General features: G+C 37.2%; 1 protein-coding gene across 3 annotated transcripts in view; it reads right to left on the bottom strand.

Moving 5' to 3' along the window:
• The window catches only part of RAB27B (RAB27B, member RAS oncogene family), a 128,586-nt gene that overhangs the window by 43,502 nt on the left and 65,202 nt on the right, over positions 1-19,882 (bottom strand). For 2 of the 3 annotated variants that reach the window (XR_008998363.1, XM_036918559.2), the window contains exon 1: positions 8,934-9,420. The exons of the other annotated variant lie outside the window; for it this stretch is intronic. The gene's annotated coding sequence lies outside the window, so the exon portion shown is untranslated. Of the gene's footprint in view, positions 1-8,933; positions 9,421-19,882 lie in introns of those variants that run through there. 3 annotated transcript variants of the gene reach the window in all.

Below are 19,882 nucleotides of genomic sequence, written 5' to 3'. Positions count from 1 at the left end.
ATGGTTACAGTTACTTCTTACATAGCAGTGTTCTGCCATTGGACATTTGACTTCCTTTGCTAGCTGGTAACACTCACAAATTTGTTAGTGTGGCAAATGCTGGACTCCATTTTGCTTACTATAATTATACGATATGTTTTTATCTTTAAGGAAAGTCAAAATGTTATCTCTTTGTGATGCCCGTGAATTGTCTAAATCATCAAATTTGAGCCATTTTATTCTATGTAGTAAGTCTGCTTTTCTAGGCCAACAGGCTAGCAATTGAACTGAATAGTATATTGGTGTCTATTTCTAAAGATAACAACTCAGAGGCCCATAATAGTTTTATGGATTACTCTAAAATTACCAAACTCAAACAACTACGAGATCCTTTGCTATCATGTATCCATGAGTTGGCTGTTTAGTTAGCGACTGTGGACCTGGACCTATTTAGAAATCCTACTGTTGTTTATAAGCCCACAGCATATGCTAGCAGTTGGTTGAGGTTGGCTCAGAAAAATGCCACCATTCTTGATGGAAAAATGCTTAGGCCAGTTGATCAGTTACTATTACTTCAGTCTGCAGACTAACCACAGTATTTGGCAGCTTTCCAACTCAGTCTACTTACATACATAGTTGATGCTTGAACAACACAGGAATTGGAGTGCCCAACCCCCTACACAGTGGAAAATCTGCATGTTACTTTTGACTTCCCCCAAATTTAACTACTAATAGCCTACTATTGACAAGAACTCTTGTCAATAACATAGTCGATTAACACATATTTTGTATGTTATATGTATTATGTACTATATTCTTACAGTAAATAAGCTAAAGGAAATGCTTTTTTTCCCCCAAATTGTGTCAAGTCTCTAAAAGATTCTCCAAACTATTTGATGAAAAAACCCACATATAAGTAGACTCATGCAGTTCAAACTTGTGTTGTTCAAGGGTCAATGTATTTGTGATATTCATCGATGAGACAGGAGACCTACTATCAAAGACACACAGTCAGGTGCTGTGGATAGTATTGGTGAGCAAGCCTCAAGCTCTAAGAAAGGACCGATTCCCTTCCTGAGGACGGACTTAAGAGGCCCTGTAGAAGGGAAATCAATGACCCTTTAAACAAAGGGTTGTGACTGTATTTTCAGAACAAGGGATTTGAATACTTATTTAACCCAGAGTCTGTCCGTATAATGGAAGATTTTCAATGGTAGCTGCTCCAGAAATTCCAGGCCATAGCGTCATCTGCCACCTAAGCCCCTAATGTGAACTTTTATTTATGAAGTTCTTTTTTCCTTCAAATAGTTCCCTACAATTCTATTCTTAAGCCTGCAGCTTCTAACATTAGGCAGGCCTTTGAATTGTAAATATGCTTACAAAGAAGAATAATTCAGTAGTGTTTTCAGCCATAACTACTTAGGCAGAAATTAATTCATCAGAAAGACTGGTTCACAAGTCATTGATTTCCCAGCTTGAGAGCAACAAAATATCAAAAGAGAGAAAAATAGGTTCTGAGATGATGTTCTGAGAGAGACCAATTTTACCCATGACTTGTACTAAAAAGAAAGTTCTTTGATCCACTTTCAGTGAAAGTCAAGGAAAAAAAAGACTCAAGGAGACAGTCTTATCTCCAAGTAGACATGTAATAGAATTACTTGTTCAGACAGGAGTTCAGGGCTGTAGGGAATGTTTTGCTTTGTAAAAAGCTTCACTATTTCTAGGTTATGTAGGAAGAGCTGAGAATATATCAGTTCTTTAAAAAGTCTGCAAAAAAGAATCTTTTATTTCTTCCTTAATAAAGCTTAACAACAATTGCAACTATTCTTCAGAATGTTATAGATTTACAGATACCATTGCAATAGTGTAAAGGTAGTTCTGGAAACCACCATGGGAATGGATATCATAAAAACACTTACTCTCCTCTTGAATTCTAGCATCAACTCATTTCAGATCCAGTTTAAACATGGTAACTTTAAAGCAATGGGTATGAAGTAATGTTTGCTACTTAAAAAACAAAAAGATATTATTCAAGATCCAGTCTACTCCTTAGAGTTTCCTTAATTAGTACTGGATTTGATATATGCTCTCAGTATCTGGGGTTACTGGAGTTCATCAGGCCAACAGAAAGGCCCTAACTAGATGCAATCTTTTATTTCTGCTTTTATATACCTTTAATTTGGGGACTCCAGGGTCTGGAGAAGACCTCACTGTCACCTGAACCATTCATTCAGTTCAAACTTTGCCTTTAAATTGTTCCTTGGCAATTGTGTTAAAAGAAAATAGATTCATAAAGATTATGACTAGAATGAGAGAAATGTTTGTTTACTTTAACCTTCTTTCATCTTTTTCTGTATGAATGGCCTGAAATCTCAATAAGCTATAGGTTAAAATTTATTCCAAATAGGAGGCAGTCGTAGAAAAGGTAGAATTTGCAAAACTGTGCCTATTAAAATGAAAATGATCAAACTTTCAATTTTCTTTTACCATGGCCTAGAGCTGAAAATTGGTGCATTAAATGAATTCATTCTTTGGGTGATAGTATTTCACAGCTGAAAATGATGGTGCTTCTTGTCAGTCTTTAAATAAGGACTTACTGTCAATGCAAATTTTCACCCCTGCACCCATGTCAAACGGTCATAATTTATGGTGGTCCAGAAATGTCCATCATAAGTCCAGCACATTTGTTCAGAACTACATATCTGAAGTGATGTATCCATAACAAAGAATGCTTTATCACAGACCTTGAATCTAGAAGGAATAGAAAACATCTCAATTGCACAAATGGGCATGCAGAATGTTCTCATACTAATTATATAATAATAAGAAATACTTGTGAAGAGAGTGAAAGGCAGTCAGATGATTGTATAAAGAGTGCTTGTAAAGGTAAAACATATTGCCCCAATTTTTCAAATTGAACCAGAAAGCGTATGATCTTGGGAATGGCATTAGGATGGGGAAGAGGAGGAAGGAGAGAAAGAATAACTTTCCCCAAACGCGGTCAGTTACCTGACATGCATTTACAAGTCAATCATTTGACAATATTTTACATATTATCAGAAATTTCAAAGGAAATCATTACTAGAAAATTAGTCTTTAATTCTTTTAGAAATAGGGTAACATTTCGTTGTTAGGCAAGTAGTTTAGATTACAAGAGTCATAAATCCAATCACTGTAGAGCTAGAACAATGCTGTTGGGTAAAATGAAGAGAATGGAAGTTAATTTCTCCTTGCCATTAATAATGGCTGGGCATCAGTTATTATGGCATGATATTCATGAACCCAATTCAATAAATTCGACCACTTTAAGAATCTATTAGGTTTTCCATACTTGAACACATTCCTGAGATAACGACTTGTCATTTTTCACAAGGATGGCTGAGAGAGAATATGGGTGAACAGAATTATAGAGAAAGGAAATGTTTACTTAAAATGATTGCCCTACCAAAGGGAATAAATGATGTCATATTCATAAACTAAGAGCCATAGGCATATTTAATATAGCTTCCTGATTTAACAATAATAATGATGATAAATATATATAATTAGGCATAACTTAACATTTCCCCTAAGTCCTTTCAGAACCTAAAGGTCATTTTTTGCCAAAGCAGATCAGTGCTTACAGAAAAGAAGAAAACTAGAGTCCTATTTTATGGCTCCTCCTCCTCCCTTGGTCCAGGATCTCCCTGAGGGATGGCATTTGGTCTTGTGGATTTTGGGGGTCATCTGCATTCCATCATTTCCTAGTTGCTCTTCCCAGGCTGACGTTTCAATTTCAGGGGCCATTTTCAATGAACTATATCCAATTGAATGACCATGGGTACCACACATGCTGTATGTCTTTCTGCTTCAATTTGCTTCTCCTTTTCTAAACTTAATTGCAATTCAGGGGACCACCATACATCCATCTATTACATCCTTAAAATCAGTACTTGAGACTTTATAAAAACTTTCTCCTTTCTCCTACTATCTGGTCAATGCAACTCTCATTACTTATTCCTCTAATCAGACTTATCTTCCTCACCCTTACAATCACTGAGCAGATTTCAGATTTTTTTTTATTCCCTACTCTGGACTGATCTTTGTTCAGTTTTAACCCCCTAAATCTATCTTCCTCTTTACCACCACAATGCTGCATTCAAACCACTAATTCAAACCTTACCAGGTAACAATGACGTGTTCTCTGCATGTATCTAACATACCATATTCTAAGTTTCTCAGGAGCAGAAACTATCTTAATCATCTTTATAACTGAAGTACCAATAAGCTAATGACATGTAAGAGGCACTTAATGACTTTTTAAACAAAAAATTCAGATATATCAAAATTATACCACAGATTAAATTGCTATCATAAGTTTTATCATGGTGCTCAAATCATTTATTATAATAAATTACATTGTCACTTTTGATATAACTAATGACATTTTCTATAAAGTTTATGCTAACCATGTAAATCTGTGCTACCCAGAGAATATCAGTGATCCTTGGAGTTCTTACTTTTCATCTTTTGGATCAAGTGTCCATGTGCAGTAACACATTAATGGTAGAAAAGACTAATTAGAAAGCAGTTTTGAGCTATTTCTTTAATTCTCCTATTCCAATTTCTATTCACTTAAAAAACATGGCTCTCGAAAAATAAGACAAATGAAATGTTTCTATTTGTTATAAAACATTATGTTATAAAGAGGGCATCTCTCTTCAAATAAATAGTTTAACATTTATGAATTTCAATTGCTCCTTTTTTCTTTGGAATTAGTTCTCTTTTCTCAAGATGCTAAGACTATCTAAGTATGTGAACATTTACTACATTGATTTTAAGAATCAACATTACTACTATAGACTAATTGTACCATCCTTCAAGGCTTTATTTCACTAAAGTCACCCTAATCCAATACCTTCCAGGAACTGAAGGATCCGAAACTAGTTTCTGGTTCGCTAGACCTCATGCATTAATTTTAAAAGTCAAGGTCAGAGTTTTCTTGGTTTTGATTTTGTAGTGTCCCCTAAGGAATCAAAACCAAGAAAATTAAGTATGATTAGAAAAACTGTTAGAAACCAGAAAGAAGAACATTACAATTCAAGGGAAATTCCTTTTTACACCAACTCAGTTATTATCATATAGTTGTTTTACAGGGAAAACCACAATATAGAATTTAGCTTGCACAATTAACAGATGTGTGCCAGGCTTGCTCCACGTCTGCAGGGGAGACAAGCTCAGGGTTGCTGTAAGTGTCCCCATCAGCCATCAGGATTTTATTAGATCCTGTATGTAGCCTCTTGAATTTCTCGAGTGGCCTCTCTTTGGGAATTACATGAGATGCTATTTCCAGAATTATTACAAGGTAGGATATCTGAATTCTTTAGTTTTAAGAACTCCATCTTCTGTCAAAGGTACCAGCAGCTGCCAATTGTCACAGGCGATAATCACTTCCGATCCTCATCTCCCTCTTCCTCTACAATGTCTGACACAACGGACCCTTCTCTTCTTTTTAAAACACTTCCTAACTTGGTTTCAATGATGACACTCTTCTTGGGGTGGGGAGGGAGTAAGAGGAGTGGCTTTTTATTGGTTCCTTCTGTGCAAGATCCCTCAGTGTTAGAATAAGCCAGAGCTTGGTCCTGCGGGCCATACTTCTCCCTAGTATCTCTCTTGGTGATTTTCTCAAGACCCTGATTCTAAATTTGCATCCACAGACACTGGATTCCCAAATGTCTATATTCAGCTATGACTTCTTCCAAATGCTCCAGATTCTTATACCCAAAAGCCCATTTTGACATTTCCACTTAGATACCTAAAAATGCCTCAAAGGGCTGAAAATGAATCCTTCAAATGTGTTTTTCTCCTAGCTTTATCCATCTTAAGAAATAGCATCACTGCCTACCTAGGATCATCAGTATAAAGACTGGGGATCACTTCTGTTCTTCCCTTTCTTCATCCCCACCCCCTATCCATGTCATCAGCAAGTCCTGGCAGCTCTGCCTTGAGATATTTCCTGAATCTGTCTACTTCTCTCCAGGACCACTCATCTATGCCCCTGTCATCTCTGGTCTACTGGAAGAGCCTCCTAACTGGTCTCTCTTCTATTCTCTCTTGGTACACTCTACAATATATTCTCTTCAAGAAGGCCAGTGTGATCTTTCAAAAACCTGGCATCCTCTGAGCTGAATCACACAGAGTCCCTCTTCCTTCCCAGGTCACTCTCATTATTTTACATTTGAAAAAAATTTGTTTTACTTGCACTGAAATTTTCATATTTCAGTTCGTTTATTGACTTAGGTGTCTATCTCCCCAAACTAGAATGTAATTTCTACAATTTTAGCCTCTATTATCCACAGGCTTAGAGGAATACCAAGGTTTGTAGTATGTTCAGTATTTGTTCAATGAATTTTCAACAGACAGTATATAAATCATAGGGTCTTCTCATTTTATTCAGAGTAAAAATCAACAGCCAACATGTTTAATTAGGATTTTCAAAGCCCTTTGTGATCTGGTCCCATTATCACCTCTCTCCCATTTTTTATTACCCTTCCCCTCACCTCTCTGCCCCAGGTACACGGGTTTCTTTGCTGTTCTTGGAAGATAACAGGCAAGCCCCTGCTTGTTGTTTGGAAATCTCTTCCTCCTCATAAGGACATGGATCTCTCCCTGACTTTCTTCAGACCAATATTCAAGTATCACCTTTTCTATAAGCCTTTCACTGGGCACCTGATATAAAATTTCCACACACCGTGGGCCATGCCACTGACACTTTCATACCTCCTCTGCTTCATATTCACTCCTTAGCCCTTATCTCTAATATACCCCAGAGTCAACTTGCTTGACACTATTAATACAAGTTTGTTGAATTAATGAATAAGAAACTTAAATTATTTTTTAACTAAGTATTGAGTAATTGCTTATTTAAAAAAAGACAGTTTATTGAAGGTATTTTGGCTATGTGTTAAAGTTTTTTCTCATTATTGGTAATCTAGAGAAGTTTCTTTCATTTAAGGAGGGGCATATGAGAGAAGGTTAATATTTGGAGAATATAAATGATGATAACAAAGGGTGTGAAACAAATGAAGTAATACTGTTAACTCCATTTATGGGCTTTACAGTAGGTTTTTATTATGCCTCATGATGTTACTTCCTGTTACTAGATAATAAGTTTCAGTTCCACACATCAATTATGAGTAAAAAGGCATTTTCATATAGCCACCAACTCTGGAAAACGACATAATCTTCATGAGAAACAGTTGGCTTGTCCTATTTTTACTGCGATTGTTTTCCTGCACCTCAACCTCAGAATTACTTGCTTAACCACTGAACTATGGCTAACTTACCTCAATGGGTCAATTCAAGAAACTGGATTAATTGTGAACTAAGCTTTATGTGAATAGCTGGTCTATGTTTCTTATTCTACTGGTCTGAAAGTCCAAAAAACCTAAGCAGAAATTTGCCAGAGTAAAGATGGGAAAAGAAAACATTTCTGTTCTGAACCTCCTGGGGCTTTGGACGACTTCCTCTTTTCCAGAAGAACAGTTAAATTAATGAAAAGTAATTCAGAAACCAGCAGATAATTTTAGCATCTGCTGGTATGCCAAGGAGCTGAGAAGATCAATTATATTGGGGTTACCTTCCCTCTCAGGTCAAATATTCCTGTTCCAGAAATGACCTGTCAGAGTGTTGTGGTTTGCTTACATTTGACAGATTCCCTTTATTCCTTCTTGGCAGCTATGAGAACAGGCTCATCCAGTTTCATCTGAAATGTTTTCTTTTTGAAAGCAATGATGGCAGTATTTTATGGGAAACCATAGTTAGGCAAGACCCCTTATTAATATTAAACTGTCAAGATTATCCATTTTGAGTCATCCATAAGAACCCCTCTTGCCTCCAAGAAGGGCTGTTCACATCTGGGTAGAGGATATTAGGATACTATGAAAAATTTTCAGGGGGAATGGCATGAGACATGTATGGCTCTCACTGCATGCTATAATTTGGACTTTATAAGTAACAATTCAATAAACTTAAATACCTGAGGCTAGACTGCTGAAGTTCATCTTTTCTGTCACCTTTTAAAATTTAGGACTACACAACCATGTCTATCCAAATATTCATGTTTACGCATGAGTTAACTAAACGTTTAAGAACAGTACACATTTTTGTTTTAAACAGAACTAAATCGAAATCAGACTATTATGTTAAATAATAATTGTGTTGCTAAAAACCCTGAAACTATAGATTATTAATTTGGGCTTAATTTAATAATGCAGCATTTAACCAACAGGAATCTTGTACCCTTAATTTTAGATCTTGAAATTAAAAGCTAGTAAATATGTCAGAGGTGTGGTGACTTTTAACCAAACCCAGCTTTTTTCTAGAAATGCAGCCTCTAGCTTTTGCTAGTTACATTTCACCTGCTCTAATAGTTTTCAGACCATTAAATAACCTACTGGGTGCAAAACTCTTGGAAGCTATTGTGACCACTGGAGGAAATACACATGCACACAATCTAGTAGCTTGCAACACCTGGATCAGAGAATGCAAATAACTGAGCACGGACATTGGAAGACAGAAACTACTTTGATTTCTCTGCGGCTCTTTCGCCTGAGGAAGTGCAGTGGAAGTCCTCTCTCTTGCCTGGCTTTCCCCCACTATATCTGCTCTCCTTATATGAAACTCTAAACACAATACTGTTATTATTTTTTGGTTGTTTCCGAGATGCAAATAGAAGGAAATCGACATCGCGGTGCCCAGTTTTGCTTTGCTGTTTTATCCTAACCAGCTGTTTGCTGTGATCTGAAAATACCTGAAGACGCATCTAGCTTTCCGGTGCCCGGCGTGCGCCCACACCGCGCCTACCCGGCGGCCGCCGCTCCACGTTCCACTTGCCCGCGCGGGCTCGCGGCGGAGAGCAGCCCGGATGCGGGGCAGCGCGCTCCAGCTGCCGCAGCCCGGCCTCCCCAACTCACCAGCCTGCGGGGCTCCCCGGGAGCCGGCTGACGTCTGGTCACAGGGCTCGTTGCCCTCTGCCCGCCCTGGAACCCCGGGGCTTCCCAGCAGCCGCGGCCCGGGCTCTGCTCACAGCGCGCCGCCGTGGGGACGGCTCCGGATGATTGCAACCTGCGGCGCAGGATCGGCCCCCGGCCCCTGCCCGTCGGCACGGCAGGCGGAGGACCTGTGGCGCCACCCCCTAGTCGGCCGCGACGCTGGATCGGGAGGCTCGTGTGACCCGAAGGCGTGTCTCCGGGTCCGACGCGGACGTGCGGGGCTCCCCTCAGGCAGCGCGCGCTGGTGACTCAATTGCGCTTGGCCTGGGGATGAATGCTCCTCACAGCGGGGCCCCGAGCCTTAGCAGCGAGCTCATTTTTATTCCTTTATTTTGCCGAGTTTTCTTTGCTATCCCTTATTCAAGGAGCCCAGGGCACTGTGAGAATTACTCCCAGGGCATTACTCCGTCTCCTCCCGGGCATGACTCATTAATAGAGAGTAAGGCGCTGCCAGTGAGCACAGGGAGAAGCCTCCGGGAAATCAAGCAGGAGTTGCAAAGAAATTACTATTGTAAAAGTTAGTATCTGTTTATATGAACGTGAATACATTAATCAGCAGCATCCTAACCTTTGCCTCCTAAAGTCACGTCAGAGATGGTAGGTTAGTAAATAAGAGGTCGTACCTATGAGAGCAAAATCAGGAGCACGCCCAGTCACTGGACAAATACCGATTAAGGACCTGTTACGTGGCAGACCCCGTGGCACACACCTCGGGTTCATTCCAATCCACAGCAGAGGTCCTGGCTGGCTCTCTTGAGGTCACAGACAGACCCTGACGCCCCTAGTTCACAGGCTGATGGTACGGGAAGACGCCAAGGTTGTATGCGTGTAACAGCATTTGATTTATTCCCATGTAGAAAATTTTAAAGTTCCAAACTCGTTGCTAGCATGTCTTGGTAAACAACGAGAAGACTGCTTACATTTTGATTGTCTGACCCAGTTCTGGGAGGGTGCCTTAGGGACAATCCGGGAGGCTCTGCCATTATCTGCTAGGGAGCATCTCCCCGGAACAGCCCAAACCAAAACCGAATGCAAACAAACCAGAGCAAAGTCATAGAAAAGAGACCTGAAGAAGCCGTCCTGTCCCCTGGGACGATATGGAGGAAAGCATTCGGTCCCCTAGGAACATACGGAAGAACTTCTGTTTTTTGTGCAATTATCTTGAAAATGAGGATTAAAAAATGCCTTTGTAGGGTGATTGTATTTGAGTTCATGTCAGCAAAGTGCATAGAACAGTGCCTGGCACAGTAAATTCTAGGTGTGTGTTGGCTTTACTTCTAATTTTGGTAGCACTTGTCTACCTCATTCTCCCAAAGGAAGGTCCACTTCACAGAAATCATCCTAGTATGCGAGGAGAAAACATGGGAGGTTAGGTTATAGATTTTTTCAATATATGTGCTGAGAATCTATTTTTATGGTAATCTATTTTGGATTCATCAGCAATATCTAAGTTTATAGCAAGTGTGTGCCAATGGGCCTGGAGAGAGAGAAAAGAACATAACAATATTGAATTTATTCCACTGCAGACAGCACGTTAATTTACAAGGGTTCTCTGTGCTATACCATGGTAATCTATATTTGGCACCTAGTTTATATGTTCACTTAACTCACATTAATCCTAACAGCTATGGTTTCCTATATCAAGAGTTTTAAAGTATGTGACTAAGGAGTTAATAAATAAAAATATGACTTTGTCCATAGATCATCTCTTTGACTTTCACAACATTGCTTTTTTTAGGCAAAGCATCTATGTTGTTTTTATTGTTCCCATTATAAAAAAGGAGAAAATGAGGTTGAGAAAATCCCAGCAATGTGCCCAGAATCACGAAGGTCCATAAAAGTACAGCTCAGTCGGCGGATCCTGAAGGCGGAGCTCCCAGCCATCACTCCACTGTGCTGCCTCCCTACTGTTCTAGAAAGAGTGGCTGCCATGAGAAAGTCTAACACATATGTTTATCATCTGTTGTCCTTGTTGCCCTTCCCAGATAAGTGTGTCAGCTGCCTCGCAGGGTTAACTCTTACACAGAGACAGCTCTCCTGGAATCACCTGCCACATAAGCCTGTCTGTCAGGTTCTGAGGCTCAGAGTCACTAAGTGATTCACAGCAACGCTACTCAGCTATTGGAGGGGGTAGAACTCTTCTGTCCCATTGGGGAGAGAGGTCCTGAGGAAGAGGTGGTGGGAGAACATGGGAGAAATGATTCTTGGCCACCGCATAAAGACTGCTTTGACTAGAGGTAGAGCAGAATAAAAGATCCTGGAAAAGCAGTGAAAACAAGGTGACAGCATCATGTGTCGTAATGACAGACAAATACCTTCCTGTATGTGGAATTTATGTAGTGCAAATTAAATAGACATAATTTCTGTCAACAGGTTTATCATTCAATAAATACAGCACTGAGGTAAAAAGATATGTAAATGCACTTGGGAGACTTCTGGTTAACAATGGCCAATTGATCACGTGTGATTCATTTTCCCTACCCTAAATTCTCTAACACAAGAATAATGTTTTCAGTGTTATTAAATCATAAAAACAAATAAAAGGGAGTGGAAACATTAAAAGACAGAATAAACCGTGATGAGTGGTTGGAAAAACCTAAGTCAGATGGAAACTTGGTAAGTGATTTGGAAAAGAAGTATTTATGCACGACTTGTCTTTAGGAGGACTTGTGGATAAGCAGCAAGACAATTCTCCCTGCACAAGCCTGGAGGCTCAGGAGGCAGAAATGCTACCATAGAAAGAGACCAGGTGGTGGGATGGACACAGCTGTTAGGTTAGATGCCTGCATACAGATTTCTTGACCCAAAGTTCCCTTCCCCACTGCCATGCAATCAACCAACCATTAGTTCCTCCATCTGCTCAACTCAGCCTACAGGAGATGGGAGGTTTATTTTCTGGACAAAGTAAACTAGAGTAATTTGTGGTTTAACAAGATGAACTGAACACATACATTTTTACTCTGCTCCTGTAGAAAATAAACTAGCAACAAATGTATATACAAAACAGGAAAAAAACTCTGCAAGTTGAAAAAAATTTTTTAATATGGTCGATGGGTTGTAAGATTAAGTTGAAAACAATCTTCAGGAAAATAGAACAGAAAGCTATGTAAATAAGAAATTGGAGAAAAGGGAAACTTTTTATGACTATGGGAATCCTGAGAATTCCAGAAAAGAGTTCTTTTTATCCAGAAAGGGATGGAAAAATTGATTTAAAAACTAATGCAAAAACAATTCCAGAAATGAAGATCATGAATCTTTTGGATCAAGAGTTCCTCTAATAGTCCAGGAAAATAAATTTTTTAATTAATTGATTAAACTCACTAATCTACATCATTTTGAGATATTAGAAGTCCAGCCAGGAATAAACAAAAGAGCCTAAAACACCTTTCAGAAACATAAAGCAGATCACATACAAAGGAAAAGAATAGAAATTGCACTGGCAGTCTCAAGAGCAATAATAGATCTAGAAGATTCTTTAAATGCCTTCACATTTTAACAATGAAATTATTTTGAACTTAGAATTATATTCCCAGAGAAAATGTCAGCCAAATGTGATTTAAGATATTTTTAAGACATGCAAGAATGAAAAAATACTTCTGGGGCCATTTTTAAAGAAGGATTCCCAAAACAACCATATAAATCAAGAAAGAGGAAGAGATGGGACCCAGGTCCAGCACAGGAGATTGTAAAGTGAATTCTCCTGAAAAATTGTGAGGCAGGCCTAGAGAGAATCAAAAGGATGGATTGCAGTAGGGAAGACTCCAAGAAAGAAAAGAAAAGAAAAAGAAAATAATGTGGACTTGATGTACACATACATTTGAAAAGTCACTGATAAATATCTGTGCAGCAGAGCTTAAAAAGTGTTCATCTGATCCCATGTTCTTCTCTTTTTCTTTCTTTTTCATTTCTTAGCCCTTTGCAAGTAGGGAGGCGTGTAACTGAGTTCTAGCCAATGGTACACGGGCAGCAGTGATGTACACCACTTCCAGGTCATTGCCATAAAATGACCTATGAGATCCTCCATACTTTGCCTCTTCCCTTGTTAGTGTTCCGACACAAAGATTAAGCAAAGAGCTCCGAGGATCTAGAAGACATTAAAGTCTCAAGATAAAAGAAATCTGTGGTTCTGAATGATTATGTGGCATAAAAACCCTAGCTGCCACATTTTTGCACTGCGACATGAGCAAGAAAGAAACTTACACTGTATAAAGCCCCTGAGATTTTTGGGTTTGCTTGTTAGAGCAGTTAAACTATTCTGTAATTGCTTGAAAAGTCATTTGGGGGCATTTTTCACTGAATAATTTACAGTAGGTACAAAGCATGCTAAACAAAGTGAAAAGAGGGTATTACTAACTCCAGGAAAAACAAAAGGTTATGAACAAAAAGAAACTTGATAACATACCACTTCATTCAAATGTAGATATAATCAAAATAATAGGAACAAGAGAGGAACTGCAAACTATGGTATAACTATATGTAAAGGGTGGGGATAAGGAAAGATTTGCATACATGTGTGTGGAAGAAAGCTAAATCCTCAACTATTATAATAAAGTCAAATGTGTAAAACTGCTAAATAAAGAAATAGGGTAAGCAAACTGTTTTGAAATATGTAAGTCTGAAATAAGAAAACCACTAAAAGAGTTAAATGTTTTCCTTTGGGGATTGAGACTGGGGCTGAGGAGATCTGCACTAGTTTATAAGAACTTTACACCTTTTTAAAAAACTGTGAGATGTATTATCTTGATAAAAATAAAATTATACTGCAGTAGTCTTAAAACATACAGAGGGAAACAAAAGCTAGTTGTTCAGTAGAGAAAACATTACAATTCAGTAAATGATTTGCATATGTTTTTTTGCCTAATTGACCTATAAGTAGTGGGGAATGTGAATTTGGGAGGCAGACCACAGATAGATTTAAGAGATTTGCACAGTCATTTATTCACTCAACAAACATTCGTTAAGTTATGTAACATGTGCCTGATACTCTGATAGGCATGGGAATAAAGTGGAGAACACGAAGGGACAGTGTATGGTGCTCTAAGAGAAAATGAGCATTTTAAAACTCAACAAATGTATTGGCCGCCTTCTCTCTTGTGCTTAGTGACAGGAACCACTGACTTAATATTTTGGTCAAGATACTACCTTTTATCTTTCAAGATACTCTTAAAAATTGCCATCTTGTTCCCTGACCTGAACCCCACACTGAGGAGAGCAGAGATTTCCTCACCCACCCCTCTCCTGGGATGGCAGGGAAGGCTTTGTCAGGTAGTCATGCATGGATTGCCTCCACCCGCCGCTTATTTTCAGTTCCTATGAAATCTGTCTAATCACAAATAAAAATCAACCCCTCCCCAGTTTGAGGAAATCCCACAGCATGACTAACAGTTGTACAACAGGACTCCCAGGTCATGCCAGTTTCCCTAACTACTTTCAAGGCTGTAACTTCAAGCAATATATCTGTGTAAGTGAATTTCTACAAGCAAATTACTTTAAATGTGCAACACATCAAAACCTATTTCAGGCATCAAAGTGAACTTCACATAATTCTACCTAGAATAGCTACTCTACGCTGAGGTCTTCACCTCCCCATTTCTAACTTCATTTTGCTTCAGTTTCTCCAAATGTGAAATGAAAATACGCTTCTGTGGATTTCCATACCTTATATGGAAATACTTGTAACTTAGTCTATTCTTTCTTTCTATGTTAAAGGAATATTCTATGGGAAAGAACCAAATGGCTTCATGAGTAATATTTGCATATAGCCTTTATGCAAGCCCTGACTTGCAAAGATGTCACAGTAGTGTGGCAAGCCACAATTCTGTTTACGAATAGTATTAGAATCCCTTATAAACAAAAAAATGCTATAGTTATTGATACAATTACAAAATTGTTTAATCAATTTATCAACTTGATTAAGGAGAAATAACTCTGTATAATAAAAACTAAGCAGACAGAAAAGAATGTCATGACAATACATATACACACAGGTGTATAGTCATATATCAACATATGTAATTGAATGTGTGAACATATAGTCATATACAAGCACATGTAAAGTATATACATATATTTGCTTAATGCTCGCTTTATAGGGAGTTACAAAATGTTATATGTGCCTACCATATAAGTGTAAATGAATATATGGTGATTCCTTCTTTTTCGTAAAATATGTGACCAAAAAACAGGGTACCTTGTTCACAATCTTTGCTACTTTTTAATTGTATTTTGAATTTAATGACATATACTCAGGAATAATTAAATCTTTTTCAAATTCCTTTGCCTGCCTATTAATGAATTACTAGGTAATTTTTCCAAGCATCCAAACTAATACTGATTGATGTAATTTCAGGTAAATATGTCTTTGCCCCAAAATATTTTTGTGATCAAATTACTTTCATGAATGTATCATGATAATAGATCTATGGTGACACTGACATAAGATAAATGTCTCTTTTTAAGATATAATTTGGGAAATTTGGTTGCCTTACATTTGATCATACATGATATTTTACAAAAATAATTTACAAAAATAAAAACTAGTGAATGAAGATTTGTTCATAGCAAACAATCCCATGCTAAATGATTACTTTTTAAAACTGTATTTTCAAGAAATAGTTATTACTGTCTTAATAAAGAACCTTACATTATAATTACATGAAACATGATTTAAATGCAGATATTAGTGTCACTATGAGAACCTGAATGTGATTCCTATAGTGTCACCACTTGATTCTCTATATTGACCTATGTAGATGGTGGATGGGTCTTCAAGAACGACAAAGAATACCTGTAAGGTTAATCAGTTGATAACTTTAACTGCAGCAAATACAACCAATCAAATAGATGCAGATTCTAATAGAATTGGTATACTTGGGTAGCTGGCTCTAAGTCACTTATTTACTGATTTACCTGCAAGGCTCTCCAATTGATCCAGATTTTAGACAAAGCACTTCTGTTTCTTGTACTTTACACCCAGGAGATATATAATAAAAGAATTATCTGTAGTAGAGTAGGGTGCTATGTAAAGGCTTTGTCATTTCCTAGTAAAGGCATCATTTTGGAAGCCTGTATGTACAAAATGATACAATTGAGGGTCTTCCCAAGTTCTTAAGAACAGAATAAGATGAACAAGAATTCTAAATAAAAAGTATTGGGTTTTACTCCAAGTTCTGCCAAAAGCCATTTATGATGGATTCTTCCTTGATCTTGCATGTTAAAAACAGAACGTTTTAAAATAATTTGTCCTGCTTATGAAGATTACACATGTCCAACACCACTACAGATACTTCAAGAATGGATGTTTGTTCAATGAGTTGATAAATAAATGAATCTGTTCAGTATCTGGGCATCTTTAGCAAGGAAAGTCTCAAGGAAAAGGGCAGAAATTCTCCATTCTGTGCTTTGCAATTCAGCAAATTTATTTTTCATAACTGAAATACTAAAAACTGGAAAAAAGATTTGTGAAAAATGATTCAAAGCACTATATATTGGACTTTCAAAGTAGATGTGATTTTCAATAAAAGTGCCCAAGGGAAATTAAGGAAACTCCTTGAGGTGAGGCATAATGGTACAAATTTTTTCTCAATGAAAATTATTTTTTCTCAATGAAAATTAGGAAACCTGACTCCCTCATATTAGTTATTATGACCGTATGTCACAACTAAAGGTAAAAATATTGGCAACTCTCTCTCCCACTATTTAATCTCAGAAAAATTAACAACAGAAATGCCTTGAGTATTGCTGGGCACCCTCAGCCTTGCTTCAACTCATTAGTGGCAAAACTGGATTTGCAACAAGCTGAAAGGACATGGTTCAAACTTGCACTGAATGATCTAAGATCTTTTAACGTGGGTCATCACAGTTTGCAATCTGTTTTCCCCAGCTAACAGCAAGTGTTAGCAAGTTTTCTTACATTCTTCCTCACTGAGTCTATCATTGTGAAGATAAAATTATACTTAAAACTTCCATTTTAATGTTAGAAATGAAACTAAAATATTTGCTTTGATAATTTGTTAGATTATTAATGACCAGCCGATAAGTCAGAGGAAATTTTAGTATGTAACTTCACACCTGTCCATCCTTCAGTTATTTTGGCTTAAATATACTTACAGATTCGAAAACAGCACAAATAAAGGCTTTTGATAATAGGAGAAATATCCAATCCTTGTCTGCATGAATCCATGGGGGCTGTAAAGCATTTCTAGTCCCCTAAAGCCCTCTTAATTTTAAATCACAGACATTTAAACTATTGCTGGCACAATTGATGGATTTTGACTATGACAAGGAAGTACATACTCTATTTCTCTGCAGTAATTCCAGAAGATTTGCTGCTTTCACCTCAGCATATTAAAATAGTGCTTTATACTGCCGATAGAAATTATAGCTTCATTTAAACTGATTTTGTGTCATCACAGCAATTAAATGAGATTCAATAAATCAGTTGAAGAAGGCCAAAGATTAAATAATGCAAATTTAATAACTACAAACACTAAAACAAAACAAGTTAATAATTAAAGAACGAAGCTTTACTTAGCTGGCAACTTAATAATATTAAATGGAATAACAAATTACCTGATAATGTCATACAAGTCAAACATGTATTTTTATACATGTTTATACTTTAGCCATGAAAATTAAAATCCACACTTTTGGATCTCATTGGCTAGAATAGTTATCTCGTTATTTACTCATCCTCAAAATAAAATCACTGTGGTATTAAAATTCACGGTGGGGAGCCAGGCGGCAGTTATGGAGAAAGAAAATGACTGAAAACACTTCGTGGAGGAGGGGGTGTGAAATAAAGGTTGAGAAAAACTAATGTAGTCAAATGCCAAACACAAAATAGTAACGGCCACCTTTCCTCTAGCTCCTGCTCAGAGAAACATTCACAGCCATTTAAACATTTAAACTAGATCAATATAACCTCGTTTGGTACATCCTCCAGTATAAACTGTTTGTAATGTGTGTTCTCAGGTGAATGAATGAGCTAATTTACTTATGCAATTATAATATTTAATTATGTGCAGTTAGTTTTATGTCATTTAAACTTCAATAAAGCTGGCTGAAAAAAAAGGAACATAGACAAAATTAGGCTTAGATGTCAAGCATTTAAAGAAGACATCATCATCTTTTTATTTAAACTTTCTGCCTCCATTTCAAACCTCCTCAGTATGGGCACTTATTTTTATATTTTGAAGATCTTTACTTGTTCTCATATGGTATATTTCCAATAATATTTTTGGATCAATATTCTTAAAATTTCAACTTATATAAATGCTGAAAAGTTAGAAGAATAAAATTATGATCATTTAAATGACTAATTAATGGTAAAACCTAGCTTTTTTAAGCTTATAAAAAAATCAGCGTAATCCAAAATATTATTACCTGTACATAAATGGGCATGAATGTACTGTACAAAGCAATTAAAGAAAGCTCATTTTTAAAGAAATTACTCATAATGTAGGATCTATTTAATAATACTTTTGAGTAGTGTCTTATATAGCATATTGTCAGGTGCTCATAGATGCAGTATTGTACTGAAGTGAAAATTATTTTCTAATCAACCATTACCTATTTAACTAAAGCATTTCTAACCATGCTTGCCTCCAAACACTTGCTTATGACTTTTGTACTAGTTAGGCTTGTATTGCAATAATACACTATGATAAATTCCTCCAAATCTCTGGCTGAAACCAATGTTCATTCTCCAACTGGGGAAATTTTGCTCCAAAGATTTAATCATGTACTAATTGTTTTAACCACTATCTGCCCTTAGAAAAAGTCCTGTGGATCTGGGGTTGCAAAGAAAAAAGAAAAAAAATCTTATTTTAACATCAGGACTTTTCTTTTGCTGTCTCTTAGCAATTGTGCATAGTTTCCGGTTTCTTAAAGGCCCTTTTCATTTCTGAGCACAGCTAGCTATTAACACTGACCACTTTCCATGTTTTATCTGTTATTTTAATTAAAATGCCATATTAATTATTTTACGTTAGTGAGGTGGTGGTATTTAACTCTGTATTGAAATTGAAAATTAAAAGGTTTTTAAGTATGTATATGTATTTGTGTGTGTACACATGGAAACTGTTTAATATTTTTAATCATATATTGGAAAGAGTAAATTGACTTACTTTGGCCACTAACGAACTGCATGATCAATCATATATTGATATATTTTAAAACATATTCACTAGTATATTGGCTTTTTTGAACAGGTCGGCATGTAGCATCCTTACTTGTGGATAACCGCTAGAGATTTGTAGTATTCCACAATATCTAGGTCTTTTCTACTTCTGTGTCAATGAAAGTTTGCACTTCCTTGTCCTTTGAAGTTTGCTTTACCTAACTAAGCAATTGGTTTTAACCAATGAAATACAAACAGAGGTGATGTGTGTGACTTCCAGGAGAGAACATTTTTAAGCTGTGGCACACTTTGTGATCACAGAAATGTGAGTTGAGCTGCAGATGCCATGAGATCACAGCAGCTGTAGTGCTGGGCCATCACACGGATAACGTGCTCTGGAGGGTCACCTACCCTATATGTGACTAAGAAATAAAGTGCTCAGATACAGGAATTGTTTGTTACCACAGCATTACTGACTCTATCCAGAGGAGTACAAAGACTGCATATCTTACATAGCAAACAAGGAACCAAATTTAAATATTTATAATGGAAAATTATATAACCAATTTTGTTTTTCTATGGGGTAAATGGAAGTTTCACCTAGAATTTCTGCCTGGCTTTCATAGTGGTGTGTGGCTAAGGGCCCATTTGCATGTCAATGTGCCACGGCAGGGCCGCCACTGGGGCAATGGTGAAGAGAATGTGGACATTGTCTCCTCCTCTCTGTTCCTGGTACCTAATTGGTCTGGTG

The sequence above is a fragment of the Manis pentadactyla genome, chromosome 6 (assembly GCF_030020395.1).
Source record: "Manis pentadactyla isolate mManPen7 chromosome 6, mManPen7.hap1, whole genome shotgun sequence".
NCBI classification, from domain to species: domain Eukaryota; kingdom Metazoa; phylum Chordata; class Mammalia; order Pholidota; family Manidae; genus Manis; species Manis pentadactyla.
Note: the sequence above shows the minus strand (reverse complement) of the source record. Positions and strands in the feature narration are given on the sequence as shown.